General features: G+C 42.3%; 1 long non-coding RNA gene across 1 annotated transcript in view; it reads left to right on the top strand.

Moving 5' to 3' along the window:
• LOC125484445 overlaps nt 1-24,220 on the top strand; it is a 49,913-nt gene that overhangs the window by 20,823 nt on the left and 4,870 nt on the right. The window contains exon 2 of the long non-coding RNA XR_007263276.1: nt 16,638-16,723. This is a non-coding gene — a long non-coding RNA (uncharacterized LOC125484445). The remainder of the gene's footprint in view (nt 1-16,637; nt 16,724-24,220) is intronic.

Here is a 24,220-nt window from a genome sequence, read left to right as displayed (position 1 = left end):
ATTGGTCACAGGCTTCCAGTCTGAACAACAAGGGTGTTCCACCATCCTCTGTCTCCTACTGTCTAGCCAATTTTGTATCCAATTGGCTAGCTCTCCCTGGACCCCATGTCATCTAACCTTACAAACCAGTCTACCATGCAGAATCTTGTCAAAGGCCTTGTTAAAGTCCATGTAGACAGCATCTACCACTCTGCCTTCATCAATCTTCCTGGTGACCTCTTCAGAAAACTCAATCAAATTTGTGAGGCATGATTTCTCACGCACAAAGCCATGCCGACTTATCCCTAAGCAGTCCTTGCCTTTCCAAATGCATGTAGATCCTGTCTCTCAGAATCCTCCAGCAATTTACCTCAGAAGACCCTTAGAAGACAAAGTGTGGTAGTGGACGGAAAATATTCACCATGGTGCTCAGTTACGAGTGGTGTACCACAAAGATCTGTTCGAGGTCCTCTTCTATTTGTGATTTTTGTAAATGATTTGGATGTAGGAGTGGAAGGGTGGATTAGTAAGTTCGCAGACGATACGAAGGTGGGTCGCGTTGTGGACAGTGCGGATGGCTGTTTTAGGTTACAAAGGGACATTGATAGGATGCAGAGCTGGGCTGAGAAGTGGCAGATCAAGTTTAACCCTGAGAAGTGTGAGGTGATTCACTTTGGAAGGACAAATTTGAAAGCAGAATACAGGGTTAACCGAAAGATTCTTGGCAGTGTGGAGGAGCAGAGGGATCTGGGGGTTCATGTCCACAGTTCCCTGAAAGCTGCCATCCAGGTGGATAGAGTTGTTTAGAAGGTGTATTGGTGTGTTAGCTTTCATTAATAGAGGGATTGAGTTCAAGAGCCGTGAAGTTATGCTCCAGCCATACAAAAGCCTGGATTGGCCACATCTGGAGTATTGTGTCCAGTTCTGGTCACCTCATTACAGGAAAGATGTGGAAGCATTGGAAAAGGTGCAGAGAAGAATGGAGGAAAGGTTGAGAGAGCTAGGGCTTTTCTTTTTAGAACGACGAAGGATGAGAGGTGACTTGATAGAGGTGTACAAAATGATCAGAGGTGTAGATAGAGTGGACAGCCAGAGATTTTTTCCTCGGGTAGAGATAGGTATTACGAGGGGGCATAGTTTTAAAGTGAGTGGAGGCAGATATAGGAGAGACGTCAGAGGTAGGTTCTTTACTCAGAGAGTGGTAGGGGTGTGGAATACATTACTGGACAGGGTAGTGGAGTCGGCCTCATTAGGGGCATTTAAGCGGCTATCAGATAGGCACGTGGATGATAGTATAAGGTAGGGGTGAAGGTTAGATACACCTTAGGTTTAGTGTGAAAGTTCGGCACCACATCGTGGGCCGAAGGGCCTGTACTGTGCTGTACTGTTCTATGTTCTATTTTCTAACTTACCCACCACTGACATCAGGTTCACCAGTCTGTAGTTCCCTGGCTTTATCTTGCAGCCTTTCTTAAATAATGGCAAAAGATCAGCTGCCTTCAGACTTTCTGTTTTATTTTTGCAATTTGGTTACCATGACGGTCAGTTGCTGAATATATTCACACAAAGCCGTCAATGTACTTTGAGAATCCAAGTCTATCGCACAAAAATCTGAAAAAAAGTCTGAAAGATTGTATAAACAGCAGAAGTAAAGATTCATCACTTTTTCCCAGCTATATTCATTACCGCGGACCATAGTAAAGTATCACTCCTGCCTTCGCTTTAAAATATCTTCTTCAACTGATGAGATCTCAAGCGTTCCATTAGTATCTCCTGAGACACACAAGACGCAGACTAACACACTGAGTTTTTTCACTGAATGCTAAAGACAGGTTAAGTCATCTTTCTAACACTGAAGGCCTGGAACTTCGACAAAATGAAAACAGCTCTTCTTTTGGTATGGGAGATAGTAGGAACTGCAGATGCTGGAGAATCTGAGATAACAAGGTGTAGAGCTGGATGGACACAGCAGGCCAAGCAGCATCAGAGGAGCAGGAAGGAGCAGGAAGACCCTTTCTGAAGAAAGGTCTCGGCCCGAAACGTCAGCCTTCCTGCTCCTCTGATGCTGCTTGGCCTGCTGTGTTCATCCAGTTCTACACCTTGTTATCTCTCTTCTTTTGGTATGGATCTTTTCTTCTAAATTCACCTTGTTTTTAGCCCAAATCCATCTGTCTCTGTAGATCATAAAAGGTCAACTTTTTAAACACTTCAGCATTTATCTCTCCATCTAGTCAGCTTCCTCATCATTTCGCTCAAGTTATGTGCTTGGTTGTTAAGCTTGTTTCAAACTCCCTGTTCTAAAAATTATTTTCCAACCGTTTTAAAAAAAAATCACAAGTCACCTTCACAGGACGAAAATCATCAAACCATTTTAACTCTAAAATCCAAGTTTCTAAAGAATAATAATAACCTTTAAACCTTTTCTACATTATCTACACTAACAAGTGAGCCTTTGAGTCTCACAAAATATAGGTAATTTGCTGAATCTTCCACATCGCATGATCATAAAATTGCCTGGGAGTTCCATTGATTTTTATTTTAATCAGTAACAGTGTCTTTCATTCCTGCTTATTCTGTCCAGTTTTTCTTTATGCAGTTGGTGTTCCAGAAATTACTTAACCTGATGTATTGCAGCCATATTTTATTCCCAATTAACCACTGACCAATCTCATTTCTCAGCAGTTTTGAGTGTTTCACATGTTATTGGCTTTATTGTTTTGTTCTTTAAAAGCTTCCATGTCATTTTAACACTTCTGAGCTATGAGGAAAAATTTGAAAGACTTCCTTCCTGACACCTGGGACTAGTGCCAAAATTGGTAGAGCTGTCTCACTGACTATTCAGGCAACAGCCTGACACAGTCATACTCACATAACCGTGCCTTACCGACAAGGTTTCAGACACTGCCACCACCATCCCTGGATATGTTCTGTCCCAACAACAAGAAAGACCCAGCAGAATTGTATATATACAATTGGAGGGAATGAGTTGCCTTGGGAGCCCTCAACATTGAAGCCAGACCCCATTAAGTCTTATGGCTTCAGGTTAAACATGGGCAAGGAAACGTCACGGAATCCTGGAAGCCCTACAGTGCAGAAAGTGGCCATTAAGCCCATCAAGCCTGCACTGACCCTCCAAAGAGTAACCCACCCAGAAGAACATCCCCAGAACCCTGCATTTACCATGGCTAATCCAGCTAGCCTGCACACCCCTGGACATTACGGGCAATTTAGCATGATCAATCCACCTAAATCTGCACGTCTTTGTACAATGGGAGGAAACCGGAGCACCTGGAGGAAACCTAAGCAGACACAGGGAGAACATGCAAACTCCACAAAGTCACCCAGAAAGAAGGCATGACTGACTGCAGGCTGTGATACACTATAACTTCAAGTGTTAAATGTAAGTTTTGCTGTATCCAAGTGCTTTCTCAAACTGTTAGAAGTATATTATTAGTTAGTGAAAGGATTGAGTTCTAATTGTTAATCCAGATGCAGATGCTTCAGTTGCTCCAAGCAATGTAAAAGTCATTTTAAGTCAGTAATTCATTGCATTAAGGATGCCATAATAGCTCTATCTTTTGTGTGAATACATTATACTCCAGGATATGGAGTTCTCTAACCAGAACAGATTAACCCTAACAATAACTTTAAATGTTATGCATTACAAATCAATACTAAAGTGGATTTTCATGGCTGAAATCTAATCATTGAGTTTAGATCACTGTTATAGCATGCTGAATAAGTTGACTACTTTATCATTCTCCAGGCTTACAAGTATTCTCATCATATTTAACTGCTAATTCTTGAACAATATGCTTTTCCCTGTGGGAATTGTTCTAGCCCAACATTATTACCAAAGCTCAAAATTAGAGATTGCTGGAAAAGCTCAGCAGGTCTGGCAGCATCTGTGAAGAGACATCAGAATTAACGTTTCGGGTCTAGTAACCCTTCCTCAGAACTTGCACCAGACCCGAAACATTAACTCTGATTTCTCTTCACAGATGCTGCCAGATTTGCTGAGCTTTTCCAGCAATTTCTGTTTTTGTTTCTGATTTACAGCACCCGCAGTTCTTTCGGTTTTTATTACCAAGGATATTGGGGATATGGGACATAATCTCTGTACTTTTTATTCATTTTTTGCCTTGGGCACTTTGTACCAGAAATGAGAAAAAGCACTCTTATGTTCTTGATTTCAAACACAGACTGAAAACTATTCTGCAAAACCACAGCTCCTTATTAGTTCAAATTAAGTAAGAAATACATAAAGAGTACGAGAATTTTGTAAGATCTTATCCAACAGGGAGAGGGATAAACTTCAATGATGGGTCAATCAGTTTAGTTTTGACAGCAGGAGACAAAAACCAGGATAAATGTATTCATATTTGGAGAAGTGTGAATTAGTACATTAAGGTCAACACATCTTGTTAAATTGCTGAAAAAAAAGACACATTTTGTAAGAGCTTTTCATCTTGCCCTTATCACAACTTTTACAAGAATATCAATTCAAGGGATAAACAAATATTTATACTGCATGACAGTAGAGTTCTGATTGTTTGACAAGTGGACTCTGATTCGTAGATGTGTTACCATGGAAACTGCATCAATCAATGCTGATTGATACTTAACTGCCAGGTTTGTTTAAATTTTAAACAAGGCATTTTGATTCTGACTCGTGACAGGATTCCCTCAAAAATAAACCAATGAATGGCTGTCATTTTTTTTTGGGTTGAAACAAGTGTGTTGTGTATATATGTTCTTTCTGTCTGCTGAGTACATGCAGGTGCGTCAGACTGTCAGGCTGACTGACAATCCAAAATCAATATCAGCATAATTATTTGCATACTCAGGATTATCCAGCAAATGTTGTAGACTTGGAGAATCTCATCTAATGTTGGACATTCTGTTGAGTTTTACGAGCATGGGCAGGTTGGGTACAATTAGTACCTTGCTTGCTGCAAACAGCCAAAAGGATATGATGTTTGATTTGATTTGTTGTTGCCACATGTACCTCAGTACAGTGAAAAGTTTTGTTTTGTGAGCAGTACAGGCATATCATAACATACAAGGACATACAGATCAGAGGGTGGTTATACAGAGTGAGGCATACAAGGTTATAGCTGCAAAGGCGGTGCTCAAAAGCAAGAACAACATTAGATGTGATCTTCCAGTCTTTGGGACAGTTGGCATGTGTATCTGGCATCACACCGGCGCTGATATTCAAATACTTCTCTCTTTTTGCACCACTGAACTCTCTTACACTCTAATGTCCAGAATTCTAAATGTAATTGCATTTCAATGCTAAGTTGTACTAAGTTGGGTGCTGATATATGCAGCTGATATAGGGGAGGTGATGGCCTAGTGGTATTATCACTGGTCTTATTTTTTTCTATTCATTTTGTGGGATGTGGGCGTCGCTGGCTGGCCAGCATTTCTTGCCCATCCCTAGTTGCCCTTGAGAAGGTGGTGGTGAGCTGCCTTCTTGAACCGCTGCATTCCTCCTGCTGTGGGTTGACCCACAATGCTATTAGGGAGGGAATTCCAGGATTTTGACTTAGCGACAGTGAAGGAATGGCGATATATTTCCAAGTCAGGATGTTGAGTGACTTGGGAAGGAACTTGGAGGTGGTGGTGTTCCCATATATCTGCTGCCCTGGTCCTCCGAGATGGAAGTGGTCGTGGGTTTGGAAGGTGCTGTCTGAGGATCTTTGGTGAATTTCTGCAGTGCATCTTGTAGACAGTACACGCTGCTGCGACTGAGCGTCGGTAGTGGAGGGATTGAATGCTTGTGGGTGTAGTGCCACTCAAGCGGGCTGCTTTGTCCTAGATGGTGTCAAGCTTCTTGAGTGTTGTTGGGGCAGCACTCATCCAGGCAAGTGGGGAGTATGCCATCACATTCCTGACTTGTGCCTTGTAGATGGTGGACAGGTTTTGAGGAGTCAGGAGATGAGTTATTCGCCGCAGTATTCCCAGCTTCTGGCCTGCTCTTGTAGCCACTCTGTTAATGTGGTGAGTCCAGTTGAGTTTCTGGTCAATGGTAACCCCCAGGATGTTGATAGTGGGGGATTCAGTGATGGTAACACCATTGAATGTCAAGGGGCGGTGGTTAGATTGTCTCTTATTGGTGATGGTCATAGCCTGGCATTTGTGTAGCACAAATGTCACTTGCCACTTGTCAGCCCAAACCTGGATATTGTCCAGATCATATTGCATGTGAACATGGACTGCTTCAGTATCTGAGGAGTCATGAATGGTGCCGAACATTGTGCAATCATCGGCGAACATCCTCACCTCTGACCTTATGATGGAGGGAGAGTCATTCAAGAAGCAGCTGAAGATGGTTGGGCCTAGGACACTACCCTGAGGAGCTCCTGCAGAGATGTCCTGGAGCTGAGATGATTGACCTCCCACAACCTCGACCATCTTCCTACGTGTCAGGTATGACTCCGACCACCGGAGCGCTAGCCCCCTGATACCCATTCATTCCAGTTTTGCTAGGGCTCCTTGATGCCACACTCGGTCGAATGCAGCCTTGATATCAAGGGCTGTCACTCTCACCTCACCTCTGGAATTTAGCTCTTTTGTTCATGTTTGAACCAAGGCTGTAATGAGATCAGGAGCTGAGTTGCCCTGGTGGACCCCAAACTGGGCGTCACTGAACAGATTATTTCTGAGCAGGTGCTGCTTGTTAGCACTGTTGATGACACCTACCATCACTTTACTGATGATTGAGAGGACACTGATGGGGCGGTAATTGGCCAGGTTGGATTTGGCCTGTTTTTTATGTACAGGACTTACTTCGGCAATTTTCTACATTGTCAGGCAGATACCAGTGTTATAACTGTACTGGAACAGCTTGGCTAAGGGATTGGCAAGTTCTGGAGCACAAGTCTTCAGTACTATTGCCGGAATGTTGTCAGGGCCCGTAGCCTTTGCAGTATCCAGTGTCTCCAACCATTTCTTGATATCATGTGGATTGAATCGAATTGGCTGAAGACTGGTATCTGTAATGCTGGGGACCACTGGAGGAGGCTGAGATGGATCGTCCACTCGGCACTTTTGGCTGAAGATTGCTGCGAATGCTTCAGCCTTACCTTTTGCACTGATGTGCTGGGCTCTTCCATCATTGAGGATAGGGATATTTGTGGAGCCTCCTCCAGCGAGTTGCTTAGTTGTCCACCACCATTCCCGACTGGATGTGACAGGACTGCAGAGCTTAGATCTGATCCGTTGGTTGTGGGATCGCTTAGCTCTGTCTATTACTTGCTGCTTTCGCAGTTTGGTGTGCAAGTAGTCCTGTTTGGTGGCTTCACCAGGTTGATACCTCACCTTCAGGTATGCCTGGTGCCGCTCCTGGCATGCCCTCCTGCACTCTTCATTGAACCAGGGTTTATCCCCCGGCTTGAGGGTAATGGTTGAGTGGGGGATATGCCGGGCCATGAGGTTACAGATTGTGTTGGAGTACAATTCTGCTGCTGTTGATGGCCCACAGCGCCTCATGGATGCCCAGTCTTGAGTTGCTAGATCTGTGCGAAATCTGTCCCATTTACCATGGTGATAGTGCCACACAACACAATGGAGGTTGTTCTCAATGTGAAGGCGGGACTTGGTCTCCATGGACTGTGCAATGGTCACTCTTACCGAAATTGTCATGGACAGATGCAACTGCAGCATGCAGATTGGTAAGGATGAGGTCAAGTATGTTTCTCCCTCTTGTTGGTTCCCTCACCACCTGCCGCAGACCCAGTCTAGCAGGGATGTCCTTTCGGACCCGAACAGCTCAATCAGTAGCACTGCTGCTGAGCCACTCTTGGTGGTGGACATTGAAATCACCCACCCAGAGTACATTTTCTGCCCTTGCCATCCTTAGTGCTTCTTCCAAGTGTTGTTCAACATTGAGGAATACTGATTCATCCGCTGAGGGAGGACAGTATGTGTAATCAGCAGGAGGTTTCCTTGCCCATGTTTAACTTGAAGCCATGCGGTCCAGAGTCAATGTTGAGGACTCCTAGAGCAACTCCCTCCCGACTATACCCCACTGTGCCACCCCCTCTGCTGGGTCTGTCCTGCCGGTGAGACAGGACATATCCAGGGATGGTGATGGTGGTGCCTGGGACATTGTTTGTAACGTATGGTTCTGTGAGTATGACTATAAGTAGTCTGTGAGACAGCACTCCCAATTTTGGCACTAACCCCCAAATGCTAGTGAGGAGGACTTTGCCTGGTCGACAGGGCTGTTTCTGCCATTGTCTTTTCTGGTGCCTAGGTCGATGCCGGGTGATCCGTCCAGTTTCGTTTCTTTGAATCGTTATAGTGATTGGTACAACTGAGTGGCTTGCTCGGCCATTTCAGAGGGCAGTTGAGAGTCTTGACTGACAGGGTGTTTGAGTGTTTTGTGCATCCACTAGAATAATGCAAGGTGGCCAGATTGTGATCTTAAACACAGTCTTACTCTGGGTAGGAGAAAATTACTGCAGATCCTAGAATTGAACTGAAAACAATGTGGCCCAATCACTATAAGAAAAAGAATAGACTTTGAATAGATCTGGCCAAACCAAACAAAACTGGGTGTCATGAGGTGCTATGTGCCATCAGCAGTGGCCAAATTACAACAGCAACACATACTGCAACCTCCTGGACTGGCATATCCCAACTTTATCAATACCACAGTATACCACTGTGCTGTCACCTCAGTTAGATGGTGTTGTCTGGGATAATATGTGTAAGGTATGAGTCCGTGACTATGCCTTTGGCAGGCTGCTGCTTAACTAGTCAATGAGACAGGTCTCTCAATTTTGGCACTTGCCCCCCAGATGTTATTAAGGAGGATTTTGCAGGGTTTGCTGTTGTTTTTTTCAGTGCCTTTGATGATGCCAGATGGTCCACCCAGCTTCATTCCATTTTTTACCTTTATAGCATTTGATAGAATTGCAACAGACCAAAATAGAAACTACTGGAAAATTTCAGCAGATCTGGCAGCATCTGTGAAGCGAAATCAGTCAATGTTTTGGGTCGAGTGATCCTTCCTCAGAACTCTTCTGAAGTTGACTGGAAAATGGCTAATGTAACACCCCTGCTTTAGAATGGAGGGAGGCAGAAGTTGGGAAATTATAGGCCAGTTAGCCTGACCTTAGTCATTGGTAACGTTTTAGAGTCCATTATTAAGGATGAGATTGCGGAATACTTGGACATGCATGGTAAAATAGGGCTGTGTCAGCATTACTTTGTGAAGGGGAGATCGTGCCTGACAAATCTGTTGGAACTCTTTGAGGAGGTACTGAGCAAGTCAGACAAAAGGAGAGCCGTGGACTTAATGTATTTGAATTTCCAGAAGACCTTGACAAGGTACCACATAGGAAGCTGCTACATAAGATGAAAGCCTGTGGTGTTAGGGGCAAGGTACTGACATAGATAAAGGATTGGCTGACCGTCAGAAGGCCGAGAGTTGCCATAAATGGGGTCTTTTTCAGGATGGCAGCTGATGATTAGTGGAATTCCACAGGGGTCAATGTTGTGACCACAACTATTCACGTTATACATTAATGATCTGTACAAAGGAGTTGAGGGCGTTGTTGCTAAGTTTGCCGATGACACAAAGGTAGGTGGAGGGACAGGTAGTGTTAAGGAAGTGGGGAGGCTGCAGAAAGACTTGGACAGGCTTAGAGGATGGGCAAAAAAAATGAAGATGGAAAACAATGTGGGAAAATATGAGGGTATGCACTTCGGAAGGAAGACTAAAGGCATAGATTATTTTCTAAATGGGGAAAAAACTTCAGAAATCTGAAGAACAAAGGAATTTAGGAGTACTAGTTCAGGTTTCTTGTAAGGTTAACATGCAGATTCAGTTAGCAGTTACAGAAGCACATGCAATATTCACATTCATTTTGAGAGGGCTAGAATACAAGAGCAGTGATATATTGCTGAGTCTGTATAAGACTCTGGTCAGACCACATTTGGAATATTGCGAGTAGCTTTGAGCCCTATGTCGAAAGAAGGATGTGCGGGTCTTGAAGGAGGTCTAGAGGAGGTTCACAAGAATGATCCTGGGAATGAAGGGCTTGTCAAATGAGGAACGGTTGAGAACTTTGGGTCTGTACTCAGTGGAGTTCAGAAGAGTGAGGGGGAACGTCATTGAAACTTACAGAATACGGAGAGGGCTGAGTTAAGTGGACATAGAGAAGATGTTTCCACTCAGAAGAGGATCCAACAGCGCAGCCTGAGAGTGAAACTGCTCCTTATCCACTCTGTCCAGCCCCTCATAATCTTGTATAACCCAACAGATCACCCCTCAGTCTCCTCTGCTCCAATGAAAGCGACCCAAGCCTATACAGCCTCTCTTTATAACTTAAATTTTCTATCCCAGGCAGCATCCTGGAGCACCCACTCCAGTGCAATCATATTTTTCCTGTCATGTTGTGACCAGTACTGCACATAGTACTCTAGCTATGATCTCACCAATGTTAGATAGAACTTCAACATGACTTCCCTGCTTTTGTAATCTATGCCTCGAGGCAAGTGTTCAATATGCAATTTTCACCACCCTACTAACATGCCCTTCTGCTTTCAGAGATCTGTGGACAATCACTTCAAGGTCACTTGTTCCACAGAACTTTCTAGTGTCATGTCATGCATTGAATACTTCCTTGTCAAATTACTTCTTCCAAAGTGCACCACTTTATACTTTTCAGGGTTAAGTTCCATCTGCCACTATCTGCCCATTTGTCCATCCTGTTTATATCTTCTTGTAGCCCAAGACACAACCTCACTGTTGACCACCTGACCAATCTCTGTGTCATCCACAAACTTAGTAATCCAACCGTCCCACACAGTCACCTATGTCATTTATATAAATGACAAATAATAGTGCAGATCCTTGTGGTATGCCACTGGACAGTGGCTTTCAGTCATTAAAGCAGTCTTCTGTCATCACCCTCCGTCTCCTACAACTGAGCAAATTTTGAATCACTTTATCAAATTACCCTGTATCCCATGTGCATTTGTCTTCTTGATAAGTCTCCTATGTGGGACCTTGTCAAAGGCTTTGCTGAAATCCATATAAAATACATCAATTGTACCACCTTCATCTACATACCTGGTCATGTTCTGAAAAATTAAATCAAATTTGTTCGGCATGACCCTCTTCTGACAAAGTCATGCTGACTAACCCTGACCAATTATTTAATTGGTGAAAAATTGTAACATGCTGTTGTGCAAAAGGACTTAGGTGTCACTGTGTGTGGATCACAAAAAGTTGGCTTGCAGCGACAGCAGGTAATTAAGAAGGCAAATGGAATTTTGACCTTCATTGCGAGAGGATGGAGTTTAATAAACGGGGAGGTTATACTGTAGCTGTGTCGGGTGATGGTGAAGCCACATCTGGAATACTGTGTATAGTTTTGGTCTCCTTACTTGACAAAGGATATAGTGGCACTGGAGGGTGTGCAGAGGAGGTTCAGTAGGTTTTGGAATTGAGAGGGTTGGCTTTTGAGAAGAGATTGAGTAGACTGGGACTATACTCATTGGAATTTAGAAGAGTGAGGGGGGATCTTATAGAAACATATAAAATTATGAAGGGAATAGACAAGGTAGAAGCAGGGAGGTTATTTCCACTGGCGGGTGAAACTAGAACTTGGGAGCATAGCCTCAAAACAAGAGGGAGCAGATTTAGGACTGAGTTGAGGAGAAACCTCTTCACCCAAATGGTTGTGAATCTGTGGAATTTCCTGCTTAGAGAAACAGTTAAGGCTACGTCATTGAATGTTTTTAAGACAAAGATAGATTTTTGAACAGAATTTGAAAAAGAATTACAGTTTATGGTGAGCAGGTGGGTAAGTGGGGCTGAGTCAACGAAAAGACTACCCATAATCTCGTTGAATGGCAAAGCAGGCCCAACGGGCCAGATGGCCTACTCCAGCTCCTACTTCTTAGGTTCTTATGATTTTATCAAATCTATGGCCAACTGAATGCATTTATTAATTGAACTTTTTTTTTGCAATTTCAGTCTCATTATCTTCATCATCACTGACTTCTTAATTTTTATTTTCACCATTCTATACCATTCACAACATCTCTTCGTCAATCATTTGATTGACAATTGGTACATCATTGTCACCATCCATCCAGTTCTGTATATCCTCCTCTCTCAAATCTTTAAACACCTCAAGCACTTTTGGGATGGATATACTGTTGCCATACTCCAACAATTTAGGAATAATGGGCCATATTTTCCAGCATGTGGCAATCTCAAGCAGATTGCCATTCCAGCTCTTTTTACAAAAAGAAGGGAGTTCTGCATGGGGCCATTTGGCCCATCTTATCTGTGCTAACCTAAAATCACCAAGATGCCCTTTCTAATCCCATCTTTCTACACATAGCATAGCGTGCATAGACCTGCAGCTTTTAAACAGATCCAGGTACTTTTTGAAAGAGGTTAGGGTCACTGCCTCAATCACCAACTCAAGCAACAAATTCCAGACACCCACCACCATCTGCATAATCTTTTTTTCCTCACATCCCCTCTAATCCTTCTGCTGCTGAGCTTGAATCTATGACACCTGGTTTTTGAACTTTCTGCCATTGGAAACAGGTTCCTCCTGTCTACTCTACTTCTCAGAATTTTGTATGCCTCAATCATGTAGCCCCTCAGCCTTATCTGTTCCAAGGTAAAGAACCCAGCCTCTCCAGTCTCTCCTAGTAACTACAATTCTCCAGCCATAGCAACATTCAATTAAAACTTCTCTGCAGAGCACTTATGTCCTTCCTGTAATGTGGTGACCAGAACTGCGCAAAGTACTCCAGTTGTGCCCTTACCTCTGCATTTCACATCTCCTGAGAGGAGATTTTGCTCAGGGCTCCCTTAAAAATGCAGAGGTGTAATTTCATTTCAGCAATTCTTGTGTAGCATAGAGCTGTCAGAGGAAGGCAAACAATGTTCTCTTTTCACAGCATTCATCTGCTGTAATCTGAAATGTATAGGGCCTGACAACCATTTTGATAATTGTTGTAAAAGGCTAAGTACATAAGGTAAGTGTGATTTTAGAGTGCTGGGAGAGTTGGGTGCCAGGTAAATAGGGTGTCTGATCAGAAGGGCGTAGAACCCAGGTAAGTAGAGTGCCAACTAGCTCATTTGCCAGCTAGGGTAGGTAGAGTGTCAGCTGATTGGGGGTAGGATGAAGATGGCAAGGAAGCGGTTAAGTTTGTAAGGTAGTTCGGGGTGGGTTGCAAAATAGTGTCTGGTAGGGGGTGGGGAGGGATAAATTTGGGTCTGGGACTGTCTGGTCAGGGGAGAGAATTCAAGTCAAATTAGGTCTGGTGAGGGGAAAGGATGGTCATGTCTGCCGGCAAGGATGGGGGTGCAAGTGAGGATTGGGTCTGGTGGTGCTGGCACTAGGGACAAGGCACAGATCCCATGGTGGAGGTGGGTTAGGAGAGTATATTGGTGGCAGGGGTTGGGCCAGCAGCGAGAGGTTTTGGGTGTCAAGCAAGGTTGGAGAGGGGAGGGCGTGGGAGGGTAGGGGACATTTTTGAGGGCATGTTGGGTTCTAGGGCAGGGGGATATCAGGTTACTAGGCGGATGAAGGGTGTTGTGTTATGAGGTGGGTTCATATAAGGCACCGAGGAGATTATTGGTTCCCTCATTGATGTTGAGCCAGAATCTGGTGTGTAAAGGGTCTAGGGGTTGTAAGTGAGGTAAATATGGAGGCAGTTTAACAGTTCGTCAGGAGTTAGACTGTATATTTAAGAGTCTAACTTTCTTGAGTAATTATTTTACTTAATTTCATTGGAATAATTTGAAATCTGATTTTTATAGAGACTTCCGTAAAATTGTAGATTTAGTGAATTGCCCAGTAGAAAAGTCAATTCCCAATCAATTCCTTAGGAGACTGCTATGATGGGGATCATGTAGCGTCTCCTACTCAACCCTGATATATTTCAACAGAAGTGTCTGACCAGTGGAAAATCTGTTTGTTCATCTTGAGACAGCCTGAATCCAGCAAAGTCAGTCTCCTGAGCTATACCATACTGTTCTCAAACATTAAGGCTGGCCACTGTTTGTGCCACTCATCCTTGAGAGCATACAGTGTCACTTTTCCCAGGTGGAAGCTAGTGTCCAAATCATATCCTTAATGTTAAATTCTTCCTGAAACGTAACCACAAATCTCCTAGTATTAACTGCCAAATGCAACTGGTGTATAAATTTACATAGACTTAAGAGATCATAAGGTAACATGATCACATGGCTGAATCAGGGAGGTATAGTAAGGGGCTAAGTACATTCACACCACATTGTCTTTAGTAAACAGTTTGGCCTCAGTGTGGGAAGACAAATCATCAAGAATCAGCAAAATTTTGCAAGTTGGATATGGCCCAATATTTGTGCAGTGCGCCACAGCCTCTGGTACAAAATATTTCTCAAACGATTTGAGACATAACTTAATGGTCATTTAATCTTCCTTGTTACCATAATATATAACTGAGAATGCCTTTGGGTTTGTACTTTTGCAAATGACAGTGAGCTTGCATTTGTGCTACCTGTAGCATTGCAACAACAAATAACAATCACACTGTTCTTTGATACCTTCACTGCATTTTGCACCTCCTCAATCCCTGTTGCTAAAATTTTGTAAGACACACACATCAACAGACGACACTGTATGTCTGCTTAGGGGATCATTTCACAGTGCCAAGTAATTCTGAAAATTCTTTCATGAACTTGGCAGCTGCTTCAGTATTTGCACTTTTTTCACTATGCACACTGCAGAATTATGTCATACCTGTTCTTAAACCTTTATAGTGAATATTCACACATAATGCAGTTTGAGGTCTTCATGGAATATTTTTGCTTGGAAAATTAACATCTCACCAGAAATGGTCATTTCAAAATTCCAATGAAGCCTAAAGCAATGCATGGGTCCACTACCAAAATCACTTATTTTTCACTGTTAGTAAAAAAAAACTTAAGAATCCTGCCCTTTTGTTTCTTTAAACCACACATTTGGATACTCCACTAATGAGACTTAGGGTCTGTGCTTGTGTGCCCATGTCTTGTGTTTTCAGTAAATAAACATTTTGCAGTTTTGATAATCGCATGTCTATGATTTCCTTCTCTCTTTAATGTCATTTTAAACTGTTAGATGCCAGGAACTGTGACAAGTGTTAAGTGCTGAGAACCCTCACTTGCTGTCTGATTTTTAAAATGCATTTGGTGTTCAGTGCTGGGATTTTGATCAGATAGGCCAATGGGCCAAGAAGTGGCATATAGATTTTATTTTAGATAAATGTGATGTGTTGCATTTTGGTAAGGCAAACCAGGGCAGGACTTTTGTTCTACATTCTATGTTCTAACTGAGGATGCTGTAAATCAGAAACAAACATGGAAGTTGCTAGAAAAGCTCAGCAGGTCTGGCAGCAGCTGTGAAGAGAAATCAGAGTTAATGTTTCGGGTCCGATGACCCTTCGTCAGAACTGCCAGTTCTGACCAGTAACGTTAACTCCGATTTCTCTTTACAGGTAGGGCCCTGGAGAGTGTTGATGAACAAAGAGACCTCGGGGTGCAGGTACATAATTTCTTGAAAATGGAGTCATAAGTTGACAGGGTGGTGAAGAAGGCCTTTCGCACGTTTACTTTCACTGGTCAGTACATTGAGTATAGATGTTGGGATGTCACGTTGTGGCTGCACAGGACATTGATGTGGCCACTCTTAGAATACTGTGTTCAATCCTAGTCTCCCTGCTATTGGAAAGCTGTTGTTAAACTTTGAAGGGTTCAGAAAAGATTTACAAGCATGTTGCCGGGATCAGAGGGTTTGAGCTATAGGGAGAGGCTGAACAGGCTTGGCCTTTTTCCATGGAGTGTTAGAGGCTGAGAGGTGACTTTATAGAGGTTTATTAAATCATGAGGGGCACAGATGGGGAGAATAGCCAAGGTCTTTTTCCCAGGATAGGGGTGTCTAAAACTAGACAGCATAGGTTTAGTGTGAGAGGAGAAAGATATAAAAGGCAGCTTTTTCACACAAAGAGTGGTGCATAATATGGAATGAGCTGCCAGAGGAAGAGGTGGATGCAATTACAATTACAACATTTAAAAGGCATCTGGGTGATGCATGAATAGGAAAGGTTTACAGGAATATGCTCCAAATGCTGGAAAATGGGACTAAATCAGTTTAAGACATCAGGTCGGCACGGGCAAGTTGGGCTGAAGGGTCTGTTTCCAAGCTGTATAACTCCATGACTATCTGTTGCTTATGGCCTCTCTTTAAAATGCACTTTGACGCATTCAGTACTGGGAGCTCTTGTTTGCTGCCTGCTCTTTAAAATTTCTAAAATTTGTGAACTGCATTTTGAATTGATCACTCACTTCTGCTCTGATGAAGAGTCATCTAGACTTGAAATGTGAACTTGCTTTCTCTCCATGGATGCTGCTTGACCCGCTGTGATCTCTATTGTCTTTGTTTTCAGTACAGATTCCAGCATCTGCAGTAATTTGCTCCTACATTGAGTTGATCAATGCTGAATACTCTTGCTTGCTGCTCTTTAAATGCTGGGAACTGCCTTTACAAAAGTTAAATCACAAAACTCTGCTTGCTGTGTCTAAACCGTTTTCGGAGCAGTTAAATGCCTGGAAATCTTCCTTGCTGCACTTTAAATCACATCTTTTTCAGAAAACCAGAAACACCACAGATTCTTCAGAAAACATGAAGGATTGTGCGTGCTGGCCCTCAAGGTTTGCCAGACCAGAAAGTGTCAGGTACAACATGTAATCTATTTCTAATTGGTAATATTTTCCTCATAGATACTGGTAGTTTGAAGATTAAATCAATGATAAAAGTTGAATGACCTCAATGCCTGAATGCTGTTGAATAGACAATTTACAGACCATCTGGTTATTACACTGTTCTATGTGCAGTGCAGCAATGAGAGAGAAAAGGGGAAAGCAACTTTTACCTTTTTGTGGTGCAAAGGATCTGTCATTTAAAAGTAATTTTATCTTTATATTGACAAAACTTATGTATTCGTTCAGCTGCATTACAATATTTATTATCAATGGAGAAAGCACCATAATGCAGTGAAAAAAAATTAATGTTCTGTCAGCCTGTAACTGCATCTATAAAATGACTCTGGCTGATTATTTTTTTAAAAACTTGATTTGACACTTAAAAAAATATAACCACAGACTCTGTATATTAATTGCCATGTACTTTGTATGTGTACCTTTCTTTGAAATGGAAATGAACTCTTGTTTTTTCCTTCATCAGAGAGCAGTTTACTGTGTAGACAGCTGTGGCTATTATCAATGCTTAGTTAGGTTTCACTTGACAATGTGTTTAAGCAATGTATTCCATGCATTTGTGTATAAATGACAAAAAGTTATAATAACAAATTGCCCCTTTGATGTGGGTTTTGTTTATAGAAGTTAATGGGATTACAAGGTTTTTCTACATGGCAAGATTTTTTTAAATGTAGCTATCAATGACTGGGAGCATTTTATTAGAGCTCTCCTCCCCAAAGTGTTGTAAAATATGTTCTTGGAATAACTGCACGGAGGCCAGTATCCTGTTACCAAATCACCCTTTATTACCATGTGCACAGGACATGGACTCTGACCAACAAGCTCATAGCCAGTCCCTAGAATAGTGAGAATCTCTGAGACATCTGTTTATATTTGTCAGCCAGGGTTCCCTGATTGGTCCAGGTTAACAAGCCCAATCAGGCAGCTCATATTCAATGAGATCCATTTGGCTCCCATTCCAATCACTACAGTACTGTTCAAACTTCATGGCAATTGAGCACTGCACAGTACATACCGAATAGCCATACAGGCCCTGGAAGTGGCATGGAGTGGAATGGGTGATATGGGGGGCTATGGAGGATAAATGTGGAAGAGGATGGCATATGCCACCTGGCAAGTCATTGGTAGGGCTGAAGGGTTTGTGAGATAAGGGGTGAAGTTTAAGAGACCTTTAACCACTATTAGGAGCTGGGCTACTATGTTATCAATCAATCACCTAAAGCTTGAACAAGGCCTTAATAGGTGTTGATTAGTATTGAAACTTAACAAGTATGAGTCATAGAATCATAGCATTATACAGCACGGAAACAGATCCTTTGGTGCAATTCATCGATATCGACCAGATATCCAAAACTGATCAAGTTCCATTTGCCTGAATTTGGCCCATATCCCTCTAAATCTTTCCTCGTCATGTATGCATCCAGATGCCTTTTAAATGTTGTAACTGTACCCACCTCCACGACCTCCTTGGCCAGCTCATTCCACACACACTCCTGGCTCTGCGTGAAAAAAGTTGCACCTCATGTCCCTTTTAAATCTTTATCCTCTCACGTTAAACCTCTGCCCTCTAGGTTTGGACTCCCGTATCCTGGGGGAAAAAAAAAACTTGGCTATTCACCCTATCCATGCCCCTCATGATTTTTAAAACCTCTATAAGGTCACCTCTTAGCCTCCAATGCTCCAGGGAAAAAGGCCTCAGCCTTTTCAGCCTCTCCCTATAACTCAAACCCTCTGATCCCGGCAACATCCTAGTAAATCTTTTCTGAACCCTTCTATCCCTATAACCCATCTTTCCTATAGCAGGGAAACCAGAATTGAATGCAGTATTCCAAAAGTGACCTCACCAATGTCTTGTACAGCTGTTACTTGATATCCCATCTCCTATACTCAGTGCAGTGACCAATGAAGGCAAGCATGCCAAGTGCCTTCTTTACTTTCAAGGAGCTATGCACCTGCACCCCCAGGCCTACCATCACCTGTAAAAGTCCTGCCTTGGTTTGCCTTACCAAAATACAGCAGCTCACATTTATCTAAATTAAACTTCATCTTCCGCTTGTTGGCCCGTCGGCCCATCTGATCAAGTTCCCATCTTACACTGAGATAACCTTCTTCACTGGCCACTACACCACAAATTTTGGTGTCATGTGCAAACTTATTAACCACTCCTTCTATATTCATATCCAAATCACTTATGTAAATGACAAAAAGCAATGAGCCCAGCACCGATCTTTGCAGTGCACTGCTAGTCACAGGCCTCCAGTCTGAGAAACAGCTCTATACTAATGCACTCTGTCTCCTACCTTCAAGCCAATTTTGTATCCAATTCGCTAGCTTGCCCTGGATTCCATGTGATCGAACCTTACTAACCCATCTTACTATGCAGAACCTTGTTGAAGGCCTGGCTGAAGTCCATACAGACAATGTCTACCGCTCTGCCTTCATCAATCTTCTTTGTCACCTCTTCAAAAAATTCAATCAAGTTAGTAAGACGTGATTTTCCATGCACAAAGTCATACTGACTGTCCCCAATCAGTCCTTGCCTTTCAAAATACATGTATGTCCTCTCCCTAAGAATCTTCTTCAACAACTTACCCATCACTGACTTCAGGCTCACTGGTCTGTAGTTCCCTGGCTTTTCCTTACCATCTTTCTTAAATAATGACACCACATTAGCCACCCTCCAGTCTTCTGGCACTTTACCCGTGGCTATCGATGATACAGATATCTCAGCAGAAGGCCCAGCAATATTTCCCTAGCTTCCCACAAAATTCTGGGATAGACCTGGTCAGCTTCTGGAGTCCCATAACCTACATTTATGCATTTTAAGATTTCCAGCATTACCTCTTCTGTAATATGGACACTTTTCAAGACATCACTATTTATTTCCCCAAGTCCCCTAGCTTCCATATCCTTCTCCACAGTGAATACTAACCCATCTCCTTTGGTTCCACGCATTATCAGCCTCATTGATCTTTAAGGTACTCTGTTCTCTCCCTAGTTACTCTTTTGTCCTTAGTGCATTTGTAGACTCTCTTTGGATTGTCCTTAACCCTATTTGCCAAAGCTAGATCATGTCCTTTTTTTGCCCTCCTGATTTCCATCTTAAGCGTACTCCTACTTCCTTAATACTCCGCTATGGATTCACTCAATCCCACCTGTCAGTACCTGATGTATGCCTCCTTTTTCTTGACCAGATCCTCAATTTTTCTAGTTATCCAGCATCCACTACACCTACCAGCTTTGCCATGTGCAGTAACAGGAACATACTGTCTCTGAACCCAGTTTTGAAGTCCTTCTACCTTCCAACCGTCCTTTTACCTGTGAACATGCATCCCCAATCAACCTCTGAGAGTTCCTGCCTAATTCTGTCGAAATTTGCCTTGCTCTAATTTAGAACTTTAACTTTTAGATAAGGTCTATCCTTTTCCATAACAATTTTACAACTAGTACAATTATGATCACTTGCCCCAAAGTGTTTCTCCACTGACACATTGGTCACTTGCCCTGCTTTATTTCCCAAGATAGGGTGAGGTTTTGTTCCTTCTCTGGTAGATACATGCACTTATTCAATAAGAAAATTTTCTTTTACACACTTCCTCTTCACCTAAGCCCATAACACAATGGCAGTCCCAGTCTATGTTTGTAAAGTTAAAACCCCCTACCATTACAACCCTATTATTCTTATAGATATCTGAGATTTCCTTACATATTTGCTCCTCAATTTCCCGCTGACTATGGGGGGAGCGGGGTTGGTGGCGACTATAGTGTAATCTCAATAAGATGATTATCCCTTTCTTATTTCTCAGTTCCACCCATATAACTTCACTGGACCTTCTCCCAGGAATTATACAACCAGAATTGCATTATTAACCAAAAGCATCACTCCCCCTCCTGTCCTGCCCCCCTTTCTCTCCTTCTTGCAGCTTTTACATCCTGGAACATTAAGCTGCCAGTCCTACCCTTCCCTGAGCCAAGCTTCTGTAGTAGCTATGATATCCTAGTCGCATGTTCCCAAACATGCTCTAAGTTCATCTGTGTACCTGTCAAGCCTCTTGCATTGAAACAAATATAGTTTAATTTATCAGTCTTACCTCGTTCTCTGCCGTATTCTTGGCTGCTTTGACTATTTAACTGCTCTTCTTATCTTCTTATCTTGCTCTTGTCCCAGCCTCAGACTTATCTCTTTCCTCACTATCTCTTTGGGTCTCAAACCCCCTCCCACTAGTTTAAAGCTTCTCGAGTAGCACTCGCAAATCTTCCCACCATGATATTGGTCCCTTCCAATGCAGGTGCAACCCATCCTTCTTATACAGGTCAGTTCTACATCAAAAGAAATCCCAATGGTCCAGAAATGTGAATCCTTGCCCCTTACACCAGATCCTTAGCTACACATTCACTTGCCCTATCCTATTCCTACTCTCCGCAACACATGGCACCACAGGTAATCTAAATATTATTTCTTGGTACAGATACTACAGAAGCTCCTTCAGAAGACCTACATTTTAACCTCCTGCCTAATTTCCTATATTCTCTATGCAGAACTTCATTCCTTTCCTTACCATATCATTGGTACCAACATGTACAACAACCTTGTGCTGGTCACTTTCCCCTTCCAGAATATTCTGTACCCGCTCTGAGACATCCTTGTCATCTCAGCTGTATTTGCGTGAGTGGCTGTTGAAAGCGCACAATCAGCAGGCTTTGCACAATTAGGGCTATGGGAGCTCACATCTGGAATGAGGCACAATTTGAGTGAGTATATATTTCCAGGATTTTGGAGCAGTGTGGGAATTTGGTGCAGAGGGAAAGAGGTTTTTTTTTATTGCTTTATTTGGTTCATAATTTATAAAGTCTTTTAACATGGTAAATTGAAGCCAAGGAGTGGGGTCCCAGCATAAATCTGAGTGACATCACAGGAAAACTGTAACTTCATTGGTCAGTAACAGCTATTTATTTGAAAATTTGAAAAGTTATTTTCAGATTAAAGGTAAATTGGAGAAATGTTTTACAGATAAAAACTAAAAGATCAATAGGAAATTTAAAAAAAAATTAAGAACTAAACAAATAAAATAGAGATGCAGGGCCAGGCGATGACTTGTACCTGCATAATGTGGGAGCTGGTGGACCCTGTTGTGGTTGATAGTGAGCACATCTGTAGCAAGTTTTGGTTGCTTGAGGAACTCTGGCTCAGAGTTGATTAGTTGAAATCTGAGTTTTGAATGCTGTGACACATTAAGGAAGGGGGAAATTTACCTGAATGCTGTGTTTCAGGAGGCAGCCACACCCCTTATATTAGTATCTCAAATTCATTCAATGGTCAGGGATAGAAGTGCATGGCTACAAGCGAGGTAGGTAGAGGGATCCAGGAGATAGTGCTGCAGGAGCCTCAGCCCTTGAGCTTGTCTAACAGGTTTGAGATTCTTGCTCCCTGTGTGGTCGACAGTAGGGGCTATAGGGAGCAAACGGACCACAGCAGCATGGAACAGGAAGCCAGTCAAAAGTGGGGAGAAAAGAGACATGTGGTTATAAGAGGGAATAGAATGGACAAGAACATAGGCAGAATCTAGTGCCCCAGAGGCTTTGTTGCCTGCTGGTTCATAGTTTAGGATATCTCATCTGAGCTGCAGAGGAATTTGGAGTGACGGGGGAAAGAACCAGTTGTCGTGATACATGTAAGTATCAATGATATAGGTTGGAGGAGGAAAGAGGTTCTGCTGAGGGAATGTGACATCTAGGGCTAAATTATAAAGCAGAACCAAAAAGGTAATAATCTCCAGATTACATATTGATGACTTTAATCTTCATAATTGATTGGGTTAATCAAATTAGAAAGGGTAGCTACAACAATAATTTCACTGACTGCATTAGGGACAGTTTCCTGGAGTAGTATGCCATGAAGTCAACCAGGTTATTTTGAATGTAATAATGAGTAATAAAGCGAAATGATCTCAGACTGAAGTAACCCCAAGGAAATAGTGATCATAAAATAATAGAATTCAATATTCAGTTTAAAAATGAGAAACGTGGGTCAGAAACAACTGTGTTTAATTTAAATAAAGGGAATTACAATAAAATGACATTTAGAGTTGGTTAATGTGAATTTGCCGGATAGATTATCAGGAATGACAGTAATCAGGTATTGGCCGACATTTAAGCAGGTAATTCATGACTTTCAACAAACATGTAACCAAGTAAGGAGGAAAGATTTTAAAAGAGGAATAAACCAACCATGGCTAAGCAAGAAAGTTCCAGAGACTCTTGAGTTGAGAGACAATGTATACAAGGAGGCCAAAGTCAGTGATAGTGCAGAAGACTGGGATAAATTCAAAATTCAGCAAAGAAAGACTAAAAAGGTAATAAAGGTAATATGAGGACAAACTAGTAAGAAATATAAAATAGACAATCAGAGCTTCTTTAAATATATAAAAAGGAAGCATGAGGTCAAAGTGATCATAGGCCTCTCAGGCAATTACTCTACAGAGATGATTATGGGGAACAAGGCAATGGCAGAGGATTTAAACAGGTATTTTTCATTAGTCTTTATTAGTCTTTCAAACATCCCATCAATACGAAACAATAAGGGGGTGGTTTTAAGTACCAGCACCATCCCTAAAGAAGATGTATCACAGAAACTAATAGGACTGAAGGCAGATATGTTCCTGGCCTGATGGCTTGCATTCTAGGATTCTAAAAGAGGTAACTACAGAGATAGTGAATGCATTGGATGTAACTTCCCAAAAATCGTTAAATTCTGGATGAGAGGATTTGATAACTGCCAATATGACACGCCTATTCAAAAAGGGAGGGAATCAAAAAGTGGATGACTATAAGCCAATTACCAAAGTATTGCAATCAATCAGAGAGTGGCCGAATCAGTGGAACTCATTGCCACAGAGGACTGTGATGACCAAGTCATTGAGTGCATTTAAGACAGAGATAGATAGGTTCTTGATTGGTAAGGTGATCAAGGGTTATGGGGAGAAGGAAGGAAAATGGGTTGAGAAAAATATCAACCATGATCAAATGGCGGAGCAGACTCAATGGGCAGAATGGCCACATTTTCCCCTAGATCTTCTGATCTAATTATTAGGGAAATAATAATAGAACATTTGTAAAATCATAATCTAATCAAGCAGAGTCAGCATACTTCATTAAAAGAAAATTGTGTCTGACTAATTTATTAGAATTTTTTGAGGAAGTCTTAACCAGGGTAGATGGAGATAGATAGAAATAGAGGATAATGGATAGTAGTTGTACTATATTTGGACTTCCAGAATGTGCTTGACAAGGGTACCTCATAAAAAGTCAAGTTCAAACATTAGGGCCCATGGTGTTTTGGGTGATATATTGACATGTGTAGAGAATTGGCTAATGGTCAGGAACCAGGGAGTGGGGATAAAGGATTCTTTCTCAGGTTGGGGACCTGGAACCTGTGACCAGTGGGGTTCCACAGAG

Source organism: Rhincodon typus, chromosome 11 (genome assembly GCF_021869965.1).
Source record: "Rhincodon typus isolate 14 chromosome 11, sRhiTyp1.1, whole genome shotgun sequence".
Lineage (NCBI taxonomy): Eukaryota > Metazoa > Chordata > Chondrichthyes > Orectolobiformes > Rhincodontidae > Rhincodon > Rhincodon typus.
The sequence above is the reverse complement of the archived record's forward strand: the minus strand, read 5'-3'. Positions and strand labels throughout refer to the sequence as shown.